The sequence below is a fragment of the Microcaecilia unicolor genome, chromosome 5 (genome assembly GCF_901765095.1).
Source record: "Microcaecilia unicolor chromosome 5, aMicUni1.1, whole genome shotgun sequence".
Classification (NCBI taxonomy): domain Eukaryota; kingdom Metazoa; phylum Chordata; class Amphibia; order Gymnophiona; family Siphonopidae; genus Microcaecilia; species Microcaecilia unicolor.
Window position 1 is genome coordinate 298,745,827 of NC_044035.1, and position 18,575 is coordinate 298,764,401.

Below are 18,575 nucleotides of genomic sequence, written 5' to 3' on the forward strand. Positions count from 1 at the left end.
TAATACAGATTTTTCCAACGCCTTTGGGACTTCGCCGGACACACTCTGAAGCGCCAATCTTCTCTTGACCAGCATGCACGCCGTCTGCATAACCGGGCAAATGTCAACTGCTCCTACCTTGATCTCTCTCATATTTCATGGTTTGATCCACATAGGTTGGATTCTAATTAGACCTTTAATTGTGCTGTTGCTTTAATTGCTCCTGTCTTCCACTCTTTGGATAATCATTATTTTTTATCGATCGCCTCAAACCCCCAAACCTCGTCTTTAATGCAGTAGATACCTTGACATTCTCTCTAAGTGATCGCCACAATTAAGGCAGATCTGTGAACGTTCTAATGCCGGGAAAATTAAGGTTTAATATTGGAGATCTTTCTATTTCACTGCTACCTTTTTTTTTGTCAAACCTTGTGTAGAATTTATAGAACATAATAATAGAAAAAAATCAGATTTCGATGAATAAAGATATTTATTCCTGAAATCACGTGTTCTCGTTTTGATTATACTGCGAAGCTTATGTGCTTCTCTATTAGCATTAAAAAAAATCTTTGTAGTCACGTAAATTTTAAATAACAGTGGTTATATCCATGTGGTGAATTCTTAATGTTGTAATTGAAATGTAAACTTAACCAGTCCCTGTTTTCATTTTACACTGCATATAATGTAGTTCTGCTCTTTAGCAACAATGGACATGTACAAAATAATCAGCATCTTTGTCTAAACTGTTTGTTAGACATTTGCCTAAACTGAGGTAAATGTGGCAATGATTCTTATTTTCTGAAATGCAAAGTGCTCCTCTCTACTGTCTTCCCTTTGCGCGAGCTTCAGAAAAATGGAGTTTCTTCTGCAGGTGACTCATAAACGACCTCACGGGTTTCTACTCTACACGTATTGATTCAATCACCATCGCTTTTACTAATCCTTTTTATGCATTCAGATGCTGTGCTCATCTCCGAGTGAAGACGGCAGTAATTTATATGGCTGTTCAAAATGGCACAAATTCACTTCATGGGGTTACACTGAGTTCTTTATGGAGAACAAACGCTAGAGAAAAGTACACCTGAAACTTTTAGAGATCAGCGCCAGATTGAACTCACTGTCAAGGACTGCATCTGATTGCAACTTACTTTTTCATTAGGTTGCTGTTGTTGAGGAAAAAAAATAGTATGATTTTTTTTTAATGGCATTCTATCTAATAATACATTTATTAGAAAGCAATTCAAACGTAGTCTTTAGCGTCTTTAAGTAACAAGAACCTTCTGTTTTGCTGCTTTCATGTGCTCGCCTAATATTTTCTCAGCGTGGATCATTAAAATGTAATTATATTTCACAGCTGTTGTAATGATATTATTATTATTAGGAATAACGCTTTTTAAGTATTTTTTTAAGCACGATATGCAATATGGTTTCTTAAGTCCATTCAGCGGACTCTGTTACTTGACAACTTTAAAGTACCATAACATTTTATATTTCTAGCAGCTTTTCATCTGGTATGAAAAGTGAAAGAAAAAACAATATGGAAAAAAATGAAGGAGACAAAATATTTCGAAGTCGTACCTCTTCCATACCTGTTAGCTTTCAATAGTAAGTTGGAGCTTCAGAAAACTACAATTCCCAATTCCCTTTACCTGTAATCCCCGCCCCTTGCTTCTGATTGGATGCAAATCCTATTACAGTTTCCTTCCAAGCTCTCTCTTCTCACTGGCCCTTTGGGATGTCACTCTCTAAGAATAGCGAGAACAACTCTTTTCAAGGAGACCGGAAGTGGGAGCGAAGTCCTGGGAAGAGAGCGTGACGTCATCATTCATTAATGACTTCTTCAGGAGCTCAATAGACAGTAATCGCAGGAATAAAATAGCGAGAAGACAAAGTGAGATAGTGTGAGCTGTCTTCATTTTTTAAGGAGTTGTGTATCATCAGGATCTGAACTTACTGGGTAGGTGGTTTCAGATTTTTTGTGTATTATACAGTACTTAATAATATTTTCACCCGAGGCAGCATAAAGCAACCCTTTATGACTAGACATAGTGCATAAGGCGGTCGCACAGTCCCATTCCCTCACCCTTTCGAAGCAGAAAGTGACACGCGTGCAGTTTACGCTACATTTCCTGCGCTTTCAACGTCAATATGCCATAGTAAAGTTCCGGTTCTGAACATGAAACCGGGCCAATGAAAACAAAAAAATTGTAAATGGAAACATTTCTTATGGGGGAAGAGCAAAAACTGTACATAATATTTTCATTCCTTAAACTTTTGTAACTCCTGGTGGCACATAATTGATTAGGCTGGTGATGTGAATACGCTTTCAAACATTTGTGGGTTTTTTTTGTCGGTGAGATTCCTATTCTTTGAGAAAGTTCTTATTGGGATCATTATTCTATTCCATCCAATTCATGCCTTTTCTGAGTCTATAGTAGACCCTGTTAGGTTTACCGGATGTGTGCAAACCCTTTTCCTAGAGTTTCGGTGCGACTGTTGTACGTTCTTAAGGTGATCTGTGATGATACATTGTGCAGGGATCTCTCTTAGGATCACCTGATGATAGCTGTTCCGAGGTCAGATTGTGTCCGGGAAAACTTGTAGAGGACTGAGCGGGCGGACGCTTTTGCACGTTGTGGCGGGCTTCCGACGACTTCTGCCCTCCAGACCACAATTTCTCAGCCTGCAGAATTGCTCGCAGCCTAGGAAATAGGACGGGTGAATAGTGCTCACCATCTTTCGCCTACCGTACCGTTTGCCGTTAAGAATTCATCAAGTATGAGCACCAGGGAGAGGATTAGGATGAGAAGATAATCTACACTGTGGGGGGAGCCCCAAACTCAGTAGCAGTGTGATTTTTTAACACATTCTCTCACACCCAAATAACACGATCTATTGTATAACAAAGAACAAATCAGTCAGTGACTTGTTTACCTGGATTGTGGTCGAATGCATGTGTAATCCAATTGGGATTAGGTTCTATATTAGCAGAAGTAATCTGTAGACGTAATACACATATCGCGATTTAACAGGATTACAAGGCAGAGTGGAAGATCCTATTAAACCCAGTATTTCAATGTGCTGAAAAGTGAGATACAACAATCAAAGAGAGATTTCTAGCATTGCTTTGCGATCGTGAATAGGTAACACGGAGACGGAGCGATCAATACATCGTATATTTGAGTTGCTGCCGTGCACGAGTGCAGTCATTGTAGACTCCTGGGGCCATACTTGCTGCAAATATTGTGATGCATCAGTATTCATGAAGAGGAGGCCTGTGTAGAATACTTCCTGTGCTTTTTTATACTCGGTTCTTTTTCTATAGCTTGACATTGACAGCCTTACCTCCTACCTTTAACCTTTTCAAAGTCATTTAAATATTCTTACTACAGTGGTTACCAGTTATCTCTACCTGTGTCCAGGTTTCCATGGTAGATTTACCAAACTGCTTGATATTGTGCAACTTCTGGGGAAGTCAGTATATGAATCTATGTGGGGCTTGCTTCCAGCACTCTGAAGTCACAATTTTCCCCCTCAGGATTCTGAGCACTTTTACTGTTTCAAACCACACAGGTGTGCACTTTCATCAGTTTTCACTGTGCAATGTCATTGCTGTACCAAAGTCACTGAGTTAATTTTACTTTGCATTCCAAAGAGCCCATTTTCGCAAATATCAAGCACACCTGAGTTGAAAGAGGTAGGCAGTAACCTGGGTTCAATAGGTAAAATGTTTTAAAAAGCTTCAACATTGTATAGAGTATTATGGCTAACCATTGTCTCACATTACTGTATTACATAGGGAGAAACAGTTACTCTTCGGAAGCGTTCTTTGGCCAGTAAACATTTTAGAGACACAGGTGAGGTTATCAAGTGAGATTTTTATGCATTCCTGTTACAGTTTTTATTAATTCAATAAAATTCTATTAATTATATACTGTTTATTCTGGTAACTCACCAGGGTGTCCTTTTACTAAGGTGCGCTGAAAAATGGTTTGCGGTAGTGTAGGCGCGGGTTTTGGGTGTGCGCTGATCCATTTTTCAGCGTGCCTGTAAAAAAGGCCTTTTTAACATTTTTGCCGAAAATGGACGTGCAGCAAAATCAAAATTGCTACACGTCATAAGTACATAAGTACATAAGTAGTGCCATACTGGGAAAGACCAAAGATCCATCTAGCCCAGCATCCTGTCACCGACAGTGGCCAATCCAGGTCAAGGGCACCTGGCACGCTCCCCAAACGTAAAAACATTCCAGACAAGTTATACCTAAAAATGCGGAATTTTTCCAAGTCCATTTAATAGCGGTCTATGGACTTGTCCTTTAGGAATCTATCTAACCCCTTCTTAAACTCCGTCAAGCTAACCGCCCGTACCACGTTCTCCGGCAACGAATTCCAGAGTCTAATTACATGTTGGGTGAAGAAAAATTTTCTCCGATTCGTTTTAAATTTACCACACTGTAGCTTCAACTCATGCCCTCTAGTCCTAGTATTTTTGGATAGCGTGAACAGTCGCTTCACATCCACCCGATCCATTCCACTCATTATTTTATACACTTCTATCATATCTCCCCTCAGCCATCTCTTCTCCAAGCTGAAAAGCCCTAGCCTTCTCAGCCTCTCTTCATAGGAAAGTCGTCCCATCCCCACTATCATTTTCGTCGCCCTTCGCTGTACCTTTTCCAATTCTACTATATCTTTTTTGAGATACGGAGACCAGTACTGAACACAATACTCCAGGTGCGGTCGCACCATGGAGCGATACAACGGCATTATAACATCCGCACACTTGGACTCCATACCCTTCCTAATAACACCCAACATTCTATTCGCTTTCCTAGCCGCAGCAGCACACTGAGCAGAAGGTTTCAGCGTATCATCGACGACGACACCCAGATCCCTTTCTTGATCCGTAACTCCTAACGCGGAACCTTGCAAGACGTAGCTATAATTCGGGTTCCTCTTACCCACATGCATCACTTTGCACTTGTCAACATTGAACTTCATCTGCCACTTGCACGCCCATTCTCCCAGTCTCGCAAGGTCCTCCTGTAATCGTTCACATTCCTCCTGCGACTTGACGACCCTGAATAATTTTGTGTCATCGGCGAATTTAATTACCTCACTAGTTATTCCCATCTCTAGGTCATTTATAAATACATTAAAAAGCAACGGACCCAGCACAGACCCCTGCGGGACCCCACTAACTACCCTCCTCCACTGAGAATACTGGCCACGCAATCCTACTCTCTGCTTCCTATCTTTCAACCAGTTCTTAATCCATAATAATACCCTACCTCCGATTCCATGACTCTGCAATTTCTTCAGGAGTCTTTCGTGCGGCACTTTGTCAAACGCCTTCTGAAAATCCAGATATACAATATCAACCGGCTCCCCATTGTCCACATGTTTGCTTACCCCCTCAAAAAAATGCATTAGATTGGTGAGGCAAGACTTCCCTTCACTAAATCCGTGCTGACTTTGTCTCATCAGTCCATGTTTTTGTATATGCTCTGCAATTTTATTCTTAATAATAGCCTCCACCATCTTGCCCGGCACCGACGTCAGACTCACCGGTCTATAATTTCCCGGATCTCCTCTGGAACCCTTCATAAAAATCGGAGTAACATTGGCTACCCTCCAGTCTTCCGGTACTACACTCGATTTTAGGGACAGATTGCATATTTCTAACAGTAGCTCCGCAAGTTCATTTTTTAGTTCTATTAATACTCTGGGATGAATACCATCAGGTCCCGGTGATTTACTACTCTTCAGCTTGCTGAACTGACCCATTACATCCTCCAAGGTTACAGAGAATTTGTTTAGTTTCTCCGACTCCCCCGCTTCAAATATTCTTTCCGGCACCGGTGTCCCCCCCAAATCCTCCTCGGTGAAGACCGAAGCAAAGAATTCATTTAATTTCTCCGCTACGGCTTTGTCCTCCTTGATCGCCCCTTTAACACCATTTTCGTCCAGCGGCCCAACCGACTCTTTGGCCGGTTTCCTGCTTTTAATGTATCTAAAAAAATTTTTACTATGTATTTTTGCTTCCAACGCTAATTTCTTCTCAAAGTCCTTTTTTGCCCTCCTTATCTCCGCTTTGCATTTGGCTTGGCATTCCTTATGATCTATCCTGTTACTTTCAGTTGGTTCTCTTCTCCACTTTCTGAAGGATTGTTTTTTGGCTCTAATGATTTCCTTTATCTTACTGTTTTGGGTTTGCAACCTTACCACCAGCCATTGACCTAGCGGTAAAGTCTCACATGGTAACCAGGCAGTAATGACCTACGCATATCAAATGCCACTTGGTGTGCGTTCGATATGCGCATCCAAAAATAAAAATTATTTTTCAGCCATACGTATTGGATGCACACCAAAAATGAAATTACTGCAAGAGCCACGCGGTAACCGGGCAGTAACTCCATTTTGGCGTGCATTGAGCACGCATAGACACTTACATGGCTTAGTGAAAGGGCCCCCAGGGTTGCTGAATTCAGTGCAAACAGAGGTCTTTGTCACTGCCAGTGTGCCTATTCAATAGCCTCATTACATTATATTCCAGGTTCTCTTTGCAGTTTTACAATCACTTCTCAATATACTGAAACACTTATGGTTTATATTTCTATTAACTGGTTGTCACCATCACTCTGCATCAAATTTGAGACTTGTTTCTACAGGATGCCTTCCTTTTCCTTTATTTGCATGATGGTGGTTCTACAGAATGAGCATCCATAGCAGCCATGGCTGTCATGGAGTACAATACCACAGATTGAGATTATTCTACTTCCTATGAACAATGAGCCAGTTAGTACATGGTGGAGGAACCTCATACATATTACACATCCTTTCATTGCTCCTTAGTTTTCTGGAATATGTATATGATTTTGAAAGCATATTTACCAAGAAATGGCAGTTCAACCCCTCCTCCCAAAACAAACAAACAGAAACAAAACATGAACCCTGGTGTTACGTTTTCGCCATTAATAATGGTAGTATATAGTAACATGGTAGATGACGGCAGAAAAGGACCTGCACGGTCCATCCAGCCTGCCCGACAAGATAACTCATATGTGCCACTTTTTGTGTATACCTTACCTTGATTTGTACCTGTCTTTTTCGGGGCACAGACCGTATAAATCTGCCCAGCACTATCCCCGTCCCCAACCACCAGCCCCGCCTCCCACCACCGGCTCTGGCACAGACCGTATAAGTCTGCCCAGCACTATCCCCGCCCCCAACCACCAGCCCCGCCTCCCAACACCGGCTCTGGCACAGACCGTATAAGTCTGCCCAGCACTATCCCCGCCTCCCAACCACCAGTCCCGCCTCCCACCACTGGCTCTGGCACAGACCGTATAAGTCTGCCCAGCACTATCCCCGCCTCCCACTACGGCCCTTGCCACCCAATCTTGGCTAAGCTCCTGAGGATTCATTCCTTTTGAACAGGATTCCTTTATGTTTATCCCACGCATGTTTGAATTCCGTTACCGTTTTCATCTCCACCACCTCCCGCGGGAGGGCATTCCAAGCATCCACTACTCTCCCTGTGAAAAAATACTTCCTGACATTTTTCTTGAGTCTGCCCCCCTTCAATCTCATTTCATGTCCTCTCGTTCTATAAATCCTGATTTTTAAAACTATTTTATTTAAAAAAAAAAAAAGGATATTTAGAGGCCACCCTTATTTGTAAAAAGACATTCTGTAGAATACAGTGGGAATGAAATCAGCTGCTTAATTTAAATCTTGGACTACACTCATCAGCTTTTTTTCTTTTTAGGTTATTATGTATGGCAATATCATATACAGGCTTGTTTATCATGATTTACAGTTCACAGGATAATAATTAATGGCTCTTAGAGCATTAGCTTGGTATACATATGTCATGATGTGACAAATTTTCATAGCCTAGAACTAAAATATATCTATTTGCTCAGAAGATATATTTTTAAATGAAAATGCATTATCCAAATGGCTACGTGGGACTTAAGGACACAAGTATAATGAGGGAGAGGAAGGTATTGTAGAGCTTAGTAGTAGATGTGGATGAGCAGACTAGATAGGCCCTGTGGTCTGTATCAGCCATTAATTTCTCTGTTTCTGTGATGTGCATTGGTCTTTACATTTTTATTTTTTGTTTAAATGTATAGGGGTCCTTTTACTAAGGTATAATAAGCACTAACAAGTGTTTACTGCAGATTAAAGTGCACAACTGCAGGGCATGCTCAGGCATCCCACGGTAGTTTTTGCATGTTTGCATGTTACCCATGAACTAAAAAATAAAATTATTTTTTAAACTCTGGGGGTGTGTTTGAAGGGCAGAGAGTGAACACAACTATGCTAAACAGTTAGTGTGTGGGCATTGCTGCATGCTAACTGATTAATGCAGGACTGGCACATCAGCTTTTACCCATAGGTGGCAGTAAGGGTTCATGCGCTAATGGCCATGCACTAATGGGGAAATTAGCGCATGGCTATTGTTGTAAAAATAGAAAAATCTGCCTTTTACCGGCAGCACTAAAAGTGGCTTCTGTGCTTGTGAAAGACCCGCTTTGGAGCTACCACAGGCCACGTTTTAGTGCTACTTGCTAAAAAGGGCCCCCATAGTTTTGTATACATTTAGCACTAGAAAGTAAAGTCTCTGCTTTCCAAAGTTATTTTTTTTTCTGTGACTGATTTAATGAGCCATATTTTGTTTTTATAGACATATAGGACTAGACTCTCTATACATAGCGCCTGAAAAGTTGACAGTGAAAATATTTATGCCTAGGCATTTTCTGTGAACTGTGCCTAGAATTAGGCATGGTTTATAGAATACACCTAGCCAGGTTATGGAATATACCTAGTAACCATGCCTGTACCTAACTCTAGGTGCATCCGTATATCACAAGTAAAACATGGTGTAAATACCAGCACCAAGGTTAGGCATAGAGCAGGTGTATTCTATAACTGCGCACATAGATTTTTGAAACACCCACAGTCCACCATTCCATGTCCATGGCCATTCCCCATTTTTGGCAGCACACATTAGAATTTATGCACACCACTTTACAGAATACGCTTAGCAAGTTGTGCATGTAAATTATAATTAATGCCAATTAATATCAATAATTTCTTGTTTAGTGGCAAAATATAAATCAACATGTGCATCCAGCTTCTCCTACATAAGCGCGCAACTATGGAATGCCCTGCCAACTGCCATCAAAACAATACACGACCTAACAAACTTTCGAAAGTTATTAAAAACCAACTTGTTCAAAAAGGCATACCACAATTATTATTATTAGCATTTGTATAGCGCTACCAGATGCACGCAGCGCTGAACACCTGATACAAAGAGACAGTCCCTGCTCAAAAGATGATCCATCCTAAATACCAGACAACGAAACCCATACCAGAACGGGACAAAACTGAACTCTCAACACTGGATTGCTTAACTGTACTTTGGCACTAATGAACTTTATCATTATACCACTCTATTTCTCATGCCAGAAATGAACTCGCTACACTTGCTTGCTTAATCTACTCTGTCACTTAAGAACCATTTTGTATTTCTCAATCCGGAAATGGCAATCGCCATTACGGCATTAAGTAAGCCACATTGAGCCTGCAAATAGGTGGGAAAATGTGGGGTACAAATGCAACAGATAAATAAAATTATTGGTACTAATTAGCTTAAGTAATTAAATTGTGTATGCAATTTCAGTTGTGTTATATGGGAGATAATGGGGAACAGGCCATAGTAAATCAGGCCTATGCCAGTAGACCAAATCATTAGAACTTTCTGGGTGCTTGGGCAAGGGGAACATGTTGTTTTGGTTTATGACAAAATTTAAGTAAATTGATTTCCTAGTATGAAATATACAGCTTGTGAATACTAAAAAAGAAAAATAATAATAATCTTTACTAGGTAGGAAGTCTAAGTAGACATTTGTTTTGCGGCTATTTTATCAAGATAACAGGAAACTAAGGGGCCCTTTTACTAAGACACGGTATGCACTAGAATATTTTTATTTTTCAGTGTGGGAGGCGAGGCTGTGAGAAGACAGTTGGCGTGCTCTGTGCTAATCAGGGTAGCATGAGCACATTGCTGCACGCTGTCCGATTTACTATGGGGTTAGCGCAGGAGCAATTGGTGCCAACAAACTAAGTGTTGGTAAGGGCTCCCGCTATAACGGCCATGTTCTAATTGGGAAGTTAGCATGGGGCCATTAAAGAAATATATGGAAATGCATCCATTTTATTGTCACGCTAAAAGTGGCCACAGCGCATGGAAAACCCATGTGCTGACAACAGCGCTGGCCGCTTTTTAGTGCAGCTTGGTAAAAGGGCCCATTAGTGGGGTAGTTATTACTATAAGGCTCATCTGCTGGACGTAGGGGCCATCTGCTGGATCTTCTGACTTCTAGAACTATGCATATGGAGAATTTCTACTTCGGGAAACACATCCTGGTGTCGAGTCACTTGGTCAGATCATAAGACTCTGGAGTTCACTCTTTATTAGAGGGAAGTTACTAGATCTTTTCAGTCTAATGTCACCACTCTTTCTTTTAAGTTGAGAGGCAGAAATGATCCTGTAAAATTCTGGTCTGGAATCTTTTATAGACCACAACTTCCAGACACAGACAGCAAGGGTTTCTTGTGTAAGTGGGATGAGTTACATAGTTATACCCTGCATAGTATAGCCCTCACCAAAGTTTTGCCCAGACTCACCCTTAGAGTGTCTCCCTAGTACAATCGGGATATTCTTCTCCTGAAAAGGAAAGCTATCAGGGATTATAAGAAATAAAATTGTAGAAGCTAATACCCTCTACTGGGCAGACTTATACGGTCTGTGCCAGAGCTGGTGGTTGGGAGGCGGGGATAGTGCTGGGCAGACTTATACGGTCTGTGCCCTGAAGAGGACAGGTACAAATCAAGGTAGGGTATACACAAAAAGTAGCACATATGAGTTTATCTTGTTGGGCAGACTGGATGGACCATGCAGGTCTTTTTCTGCCGTCAACTATTATGTTACTATGTTACTATGATACGTCAAGTGTCTTTGATCATGAGTTGCTTTTAGGCCTGTTGGATCAGTTTGGATTGTGTGGGAAAGTCCACCAATGGTTCCAGAGCTTCCTAAAATCTAGATCATAGGTGAATTTGTCAGTTTCTCTCTCACCTTCCTGGTCTCCTGACTATGGGGTGCCACAGGACTCGCCACTTTCTCCAATTCTATGCAATGTAATGATAGCTCCATTAGGTGAAAAGCAAGAGGCAGCATGGTCCTGCACTTGTATTTCCACGGACAATGTCACAATCTATATCTCTTTTATGACTGGTCTTCCAGAAATTGTCCCTAAGATTAGACTTGGTCTGGATTTGTTAGGATCCTGGGCTTCTGAATTTAAGTTAAATAGAGATGACTAAGTTTCTTGTGTGACTGTACCGCATATAGGGCCCCTTTTGCCAAGCTGCAGCAAAATGGGGCCTGTTCTGGCATCAACACATGTTCTTGACGCATGCTGAGGCACCCTTTTACTGCAGTGGGTAAAAGGTAGGTCTTTTTTTTCAGGAAATGGCCCATGTGGCAAGTGAAGCACTTGCCATTCGGCCATTTTTTTGGGGGGGTCCCTTACTGTCACCCACTGAGGTGGCAGGAAGGGATCCTGTGCTAACCCAGCGGGAATCTTTGATAGTCCATGGGCACTGCCTGATTTACCACTGGGTACACACCAGTGCTACAACAATACAAATATTTTTGTGTACTAGATATGACAGCTCGCTGGGGGTGGGAACTACCACCGGGCTGCTATGGTAGCCCGGCGGTACTTCCTTTTTAGCGAGCGGTAACCTGCGTTGGGCTTACCGCCGCTTTGTAAAAGGAGCCCATCATAATTTTACTATTGGCAATGTGTCGTACCCCCTAGGCTCTACGCTTAGGGTACTGCGTGTATTAATTGACAGTTACGTTCGAGCCAAAGGTTTCCTCAGTAGTGAAAAAATTCTTCAGGTCACTCTGGAAGCTGAGGAGAATCAGATTATATTTCTTGTCAGACATCTTTAGACTGCTTGTTCAATCCATGGTTTTAACTCAGTTCGATTTACTGCAATTCCATTTGGCTGAATGTAAGGAGGGTGCCCTAAAAAGGCTACAAATGACCCAAGATACTGCAGCTAGGCTTTTCCTCAAGGTATCGTGTTTTGATAGAGCCACTCCATTACAGTGGCGTAGCCAAGGGTGGGCCCAGGCCCAACCAATTTGAGCTCAGGCCCACCCAGTAGCAGCACACCTATGATGTGGCTGGCGGGGATCCCCATGCCCCACCAGCCGAAAACTCCCAACAACTGTCCCTCCTGAATACCTTGTAAATAGAAGATCTTGGCCTGCAGCGAGCAGCAACTGACACGTACTGTTCACAACAGCCCCACAGCCTCCCCTTTGATGTATTCCTGCCTATGTGGAACAGGAAGTTGCATCAGAGAGAAGGCTGTGGAGCCAGCATGAGCAGTGCGTATTAGTTGCTGTTCGCTGCCAGTGAAAATCTGCTATTTAAAAGGTATGCAGGGAAGGGGGGATGTTTGAGAGACTTTATCACATGCAGGCGAGAGAGGGAGAGGCCAAATCACTCGTGGGACAGGGTGGAGTTCTGCCCACCTATCTTGGGCCCAGGCCCACCCAAAATTGGGTGTCTGGCTACGCCCCTGCTCCATTATTATGCAAGCTGCACTGGTTGCCCATTAAAGCCAGGATTATTTTTAAATTATGTGTTTTTGTCTTTCAAATATTATATGGCATGACACCAGATTATATGCAGCTCTTAATCCCCTATGCAATATAACCTCTGGTTCTAGGGACTACCTCAGACTTCATCTTCCAGATTGCAAGAGAGTACGTTATAAGTCAGTTCACTGTTCTGACATTAGATACCAGGGTTCCAAGTGAAGGAATTCACTGCCAATGGAAATCAAGGGTCAGCCTGATTACTTGGTATTTTGTAAAAGACTGAAAACTCCCCTATTTGAGAGGTTTCTATCCATTGATGATCCATCAGTGGTCTATATTTGATATTTTGTTTATGACTTTGTAAATCTTGCCTGTTGTTTATTTACTGTTAGCCACTTTGAACTTGAGTATGTTCGGGATATTATGGGGTATAATGCCATAAATAAATATTTTAAAGGAATAACAATGTTTTTTTAAAAGACTTTTTCTGTGAGAAATGTATGATTTACCTGTGATTAAAGTTTATAAAACTCCCAAATATGAATAATGGTGTTTTTAAATACATAACTTTCTTTTTTTTTTCATTTGATCATGTCTGAATGCATATTTGAAATGTTTTGTAATGAATGAGCTTGATTTACCTACATTTATGCTTTAAATTTTTTTTTTTTGCTGGAATATGTCAAGAAATCTATTCACATCTCGTGTTAAAGGACACTGCTTAGATTCTTTATGTAACTTGACAAAATCAAACATCCTCTGGGCTTTTTTTTTGACTCCCTTCTCTTTTCTGTGCACATAAGCCTTGTGATCCCTTTTCAGATGTACTTATTCTTCTTGCACCACCACCATCTAACCATCAACACAAGATTATAGCATCCTGGAGTGGTTAGAGATGCAAAGTCACAGTTTTTAGCACCCATGTACAGATCTGAAAACAAAAATGCAGAAAAAGGATGCTAAGGAGCTACATAGGGTTTCCTCAGAACATTCTACTGCCTGACATGACCAATGGACTCAGTGCAAGGACAGGATTCACTTAGCCACCCATGCTACCAAGAGATGGCTCTCCACACTTCCATGGGGTCTGGGACACACAAACAAGAGGGGAATGAGGCCCTTTGCATCCTGAAAAGAGCTTCTGTTATATTTATCTATTGTTTTTTTTTTCTTTGTCTCTCTCTTTTATAGGCAGAATATCTGAAGCTGCTTCCCGTGCCTGCACTGAGCAGCCTGGCTGCAAGAGATAGAAGATAACATGAAATAGTAGAGAGGTTAGTACAGCTACCAAAGCCCATTCCCATGAAGTACCCTCTATGCATATGTTAGGACATAGCCACAACAGCCCATCTCCTTACACCCCCACTGCAGATGCTAGTATTCTTATGGTTTGAGCCATGTTTGCATTTGGATAATAGTTCTTTGCTGCTCATTGCAGCACACAAAACACAGGGCTTGCACAGCTACTAAGGGTTTCAGCATAGAAACACCTTTGCCCATGATTCAACTTTTCCTTATCTCTCATTGGACTATAGCTTTTAACACACCTGTGCCACTTCTCTAAGGACACCAGATCTAATCTTTTCCTCCATTTCTCTGCCACTATCACTGGCACCTTTTATTTCCTTCATGTTGGACATTACACAGTTGCCTTTTTCAGAACTCATGTGGTCCCCTTCCTCAGCAACACCTTTTTACCTTGCATATCCATAGAAGCCTTCCATTCCTGCTTCACAAATTTGCAACCCACTCTTTTTCCCCATTACTCTGCTTCTAGGACCATCCTATTCTTGATTCGTACAGTGCATTAATCCTTAAAGAGAGATCCTTACAACCAAGCCTATGTCAGTACACTCAACTCTCTTTCTTTTTTCACAGGTAACAGATTACAGTTCCTCCATCTTCTGCAGCAGAGGTAAAAGCAACTGAATGGCTGAGCCCAGCACCCCTGACAGCAGCCGCAACATCAGCAGCAGCATTGCTACCATCGGCAGTAGCAGCAGCCGAACCAGCTTTATATCCAGCCATTCCCAGTAGCTACAGCAGAGACCATAGTTTCCACTTCTTCCCTTCCTCTGTGCTTGTCCCCATAGGTCCCACTTTCCTTTTGCCCTTTGGATAGGAGGAATAACCTAATGGTTAGTGCAGTGACCTGAGAACCAGGGGAACTGGGTTCAATTCCCACTCCAGCTCCTTGTGACTCTGAGCAAGTTGCTTACCCTCCATTGTCCCACGTACAAAATAAGTAATTGTAACCATAGAAAGGCAGTATATCAAATCCCATCTCCTTTCCCTCTAATTAGAAGTAACCCACCTTCCTGCTGCCAGCCATTTGCTGTCCACTGCCTCAGTGTGAGTCCCATTTTCTTCAGCCCAGTATGGATGGAGCAGTGGCTGCTGTGCTTGGGCAGCAGGTTGGCAGCATGAAGGGAGAGCCAAGGGACTTGATGAGCTTGGATAGAACTGAAGAAATTAGTTCAAAAACCCATTAAATACGTTTTCATAAAAAAATGAATTCATACTGGAAACAGATTGCCTAGTGGAGGAGTAGCCTAGTGGTTAGTGCAGTGGACTTTGATCCTGGGGAACTGAGTTCAGTTCCCACTGCAGCTCCTTGTGACTCTGGGCAAGTCACTTAACCCTTCATTGCCCCAGGTACAAAATAAGTACCTGAATATATGTAAACTGCTTTGAATGTAGTTGCAAAAACCTCAGAAAGGCGGTGTATCAAGTCCCATTTCCCTTTCCCTTTATAGATAGCCATATGATGTCTGAAATTTGCACTAAAAGGCATTTATTCATAAGATATATGATATTCAGTGAAAAAAAAGAATCTTATGTCAGATTGAATTCTTAAAAATAAAAACTCGCATTTATCCAGAGAAGGTTTTGGAACTCATCTCTTCAATTACTTGTGATCAGGAGTCAATCATTAGCATGGTTTCCCAGATCATGTCTGTTCTTGTGCATGAAGAATGCATCTCCATGCCCATACATCAAGATCCTTAGCTTCTCTTTCTCTTTCTAAGACCTTTCCCTCTCCTCTCCCTGTGGGATTCCTTCTCTCAATTTTTTTTTAATCTGCTTTTTTTCCTCCATGTTTTTCTCCCCCATTTTAATTTTTTTTTTTACAGCAATAAACATTTCTTTTATTTTTGATAACCACATACTTATGTTGTTTTTTGTTAGTCCACCATCAGTCTTGATCCAAGGCTGACGGAGTATATAATAGGCAGAGGCTTAAAATACTTTGTGTCTTCTCTGTAGGTCAGTGGTTCCCAAAGTTGGACCTTGAGGCACCCCAGCGAGTCAGGTTTGCAGGATATCCACAATAAATATTCATGAGAGAGATCTGCATTCAGTGGAGGCAAATATCTCTCATGGATATTTATTGTGGATAACCTGAAAACCCGACTAGCTGGGGTGCCGTCAAGACCAGGTTTGGAAATCACTGCTATAGAGCCTTCTGAAAATAAATCATCTGCATTCTAGAGATTTGATGTTAATCTGGAATGCTCTAGCAATACATACGCTAATGGTCCGGCAGCTAGGGCAATCTGTGCCCAGTGTTTGGATATCTAGGGAATGCCTGTTAGCCACACTGTTCTCTATTTCCTTTCTATCAGTTCGTATGGCTTGGGATTTTCTCCTGAATATGTTTCCATAAAGATACGTGGCCTGGGGTTTGGGTTAATGCATCATCAGATGTCTCTTCAATAGGTCTAAACAATGACCCACTGCTGCATCTCATTGCGATGCAGGTAACCTCTGAGGGGTTGATATTCAGTCCACGGTGGTAAGCAGGTTGTAAGCTGCTCACAAACCCCAGATATTCAATACCAGTACTGAGACCAGTGGCCGATTAACTCAGCAGATAAAGTTAGGACAGCCTTTTTGGTATCCTATCAATTTACTTAGCTAACTAGTGGTCTGAATATCACTGCTAACCACCTAAGTAGTGGCTCCATCCAAACTCTGCCCCTGGGCCACCCCTAGCCTGCTTTGGTTATGGAATGGCCGATGAGAGCTGATATTCAGCAACACTACCAAACGTAGGGGCCCTTTTACTAAGCTGTGGTAGCTGTTTTTGCCATGTGCCAGGGCCGCTTTTTCCACAGCAGGTAAAAAGGCCAAAAAATGAATTAACCATTCAGTAAGTTCGCACTTGTTGTGTGACTATTTCGAGGAGGAGCACTTACCACCAGCTCAATGGGTGGCGGTAAGGGCTCCCACTACCCATTGAGGTGGTGGTAAGGGCTCCCGCACTAACTCAGTTGTAACCAGGCAGTGTGCGATGCTGCCCGATTACCACTGGTTAATCCCCTGCAGAAATATTTCCACTAGCACCAGAAATGATGTGTGCTAGGGGTAGCATGGGAAGCCTTTAGTAAAAGGGCCTCTAAGTGATGTTTATATTAGCAGCCAGTCAGCTCAGCGGGGTTTAACCGGGTTAGTTAAACCTCTTTGAATATTGACCCCTGAAGGTTCATGGGGACTCCGCTCTCTCTGACTGCATCCATCTGTGCACTTGGCAGAATTGTTGCAGCAATAAACTGTCACTGCCTGGTATTATCAATGCCCTTTAAACACAACCATCAATAGAAACTTGTCCCATCACCTAAAAGGTTGCACATGTGAGTTGTAGGTTTACAAAAGGTTCTTTTATTCAGAATTACAGGCAGAGAGTGTAGTACAAGCCATGGCCACTGGCCAGAGCAACTTCACAGATTTTTATTAATTGCTCATTTGAAACAGCATTAAAGACCTCCTCTCCTCAAAATCTATGAAATTCCAACCAAAGACTGGATGATATTTAGCTGTAGCTCAAGATTTTGTCAAAAAGCCAGACTTCCTCTTAGGCTCTGTTCAAGTACCATTCAGGTGCTGTGAAGAAAGTGCAACCTCTACCCTTGGAGTTCTCCATACAGGAATAAATGTCATTTGTCAAAACTCTGCCAGCAAAGTGGCCCATCCAAGTCCTTAGAGCAGCCAGCATTGTCAGTTGCAATAGTTGTTAGTTCATAAGGAGACTGGCAAGCACCATTTGATCAAAGCACTGTCCTCTGCTGAGGCTTGATCTAAATAATAATGTGTAGGATAATGTGTGTAGGGGTTGTATGTTACCTATGTTATCAATGCCTGAAGTTCACTTACCAGCTCATTTTTGAAAGAGAAGGCCGGCCATCTCTCAAGTCCGGCGAAATCGGCATAATCGAAAGCCGATTTTGGGCAACCTCAACTGCACTCCGTCGAGGAGCCGGCCAAACTTCAAAGGGGTGTGTCGGCAGGGTGCAGAAGGCGGGACGGGGGCGTGGTTAAGAGACAGCCGGCTTCGCCCAATAATGTGAAAAAGAAAGCCAGCCCTGATGAGCATTTGGCCAACTTTACTTGGTCCCTTTGTTCACGACCAAGCCTCAAAAAGGTGCCCCAACTGACCAGATGACCACTGGAGGGAATCGGGGATGACCTCCCCTTATTCCCCCAGTAGTCACCAACCCCCTCCCACCCAAAAAATAAAAATTATTTTTTGCCAGCCCCTATGCCAGCCTCAAATGTCATACCCAGCTCCATGACAGCAGTCTGCAGGTCCCTGGAGTAGTTTTTAGTGGATGCAGAGCACTTCAGGCAGGTGGACCCAGGCCCATCCCCCCTACCTGTTACACTTGTGGTGGTAAATGGGAGCCCTCCAACCCCCCCCCTGAAACCCACTGCACCCACATCTAGGTGCCCCCTTCACCCATAAGGGCTATGGTAGTGGTGTACATTTGTGGGGGTGGGTTTTTGGGGGGCTCAGCACACAAGGTAAGAAAGGTATGCACCTGGGAACAATTTTTGAAGTCCACTGCAGTGCCCCCTAGGGTGCCCAGTTGGTGTCCTGGCATGTCAGGGGGACC

At 42.5% G+C, this 18,575-nt stretch overlaps 1 long non-coding RNA gene across 1 annotated transcript; it reads left to right on the forward strand.

The window, feature by feature from the left end:
* Nucleotides 1-1,746: 1,746 nt before the first annotated feature.
* LOC115471434 lies at nt 1,747-14,883 on the forward strand. The gene is made up of 3 exons (XR_003942330.1): nt 1,747-1,936; nt 13,873-13,955; nt 14,560-14,883. It is a non-coding gene; the product is annotated as an uncharacterized LOC115471434 (long non-coding RNA).
* The last annotated feature ends 3,692 nt before the right edge of the window (nt 14,884-18,575 follow it).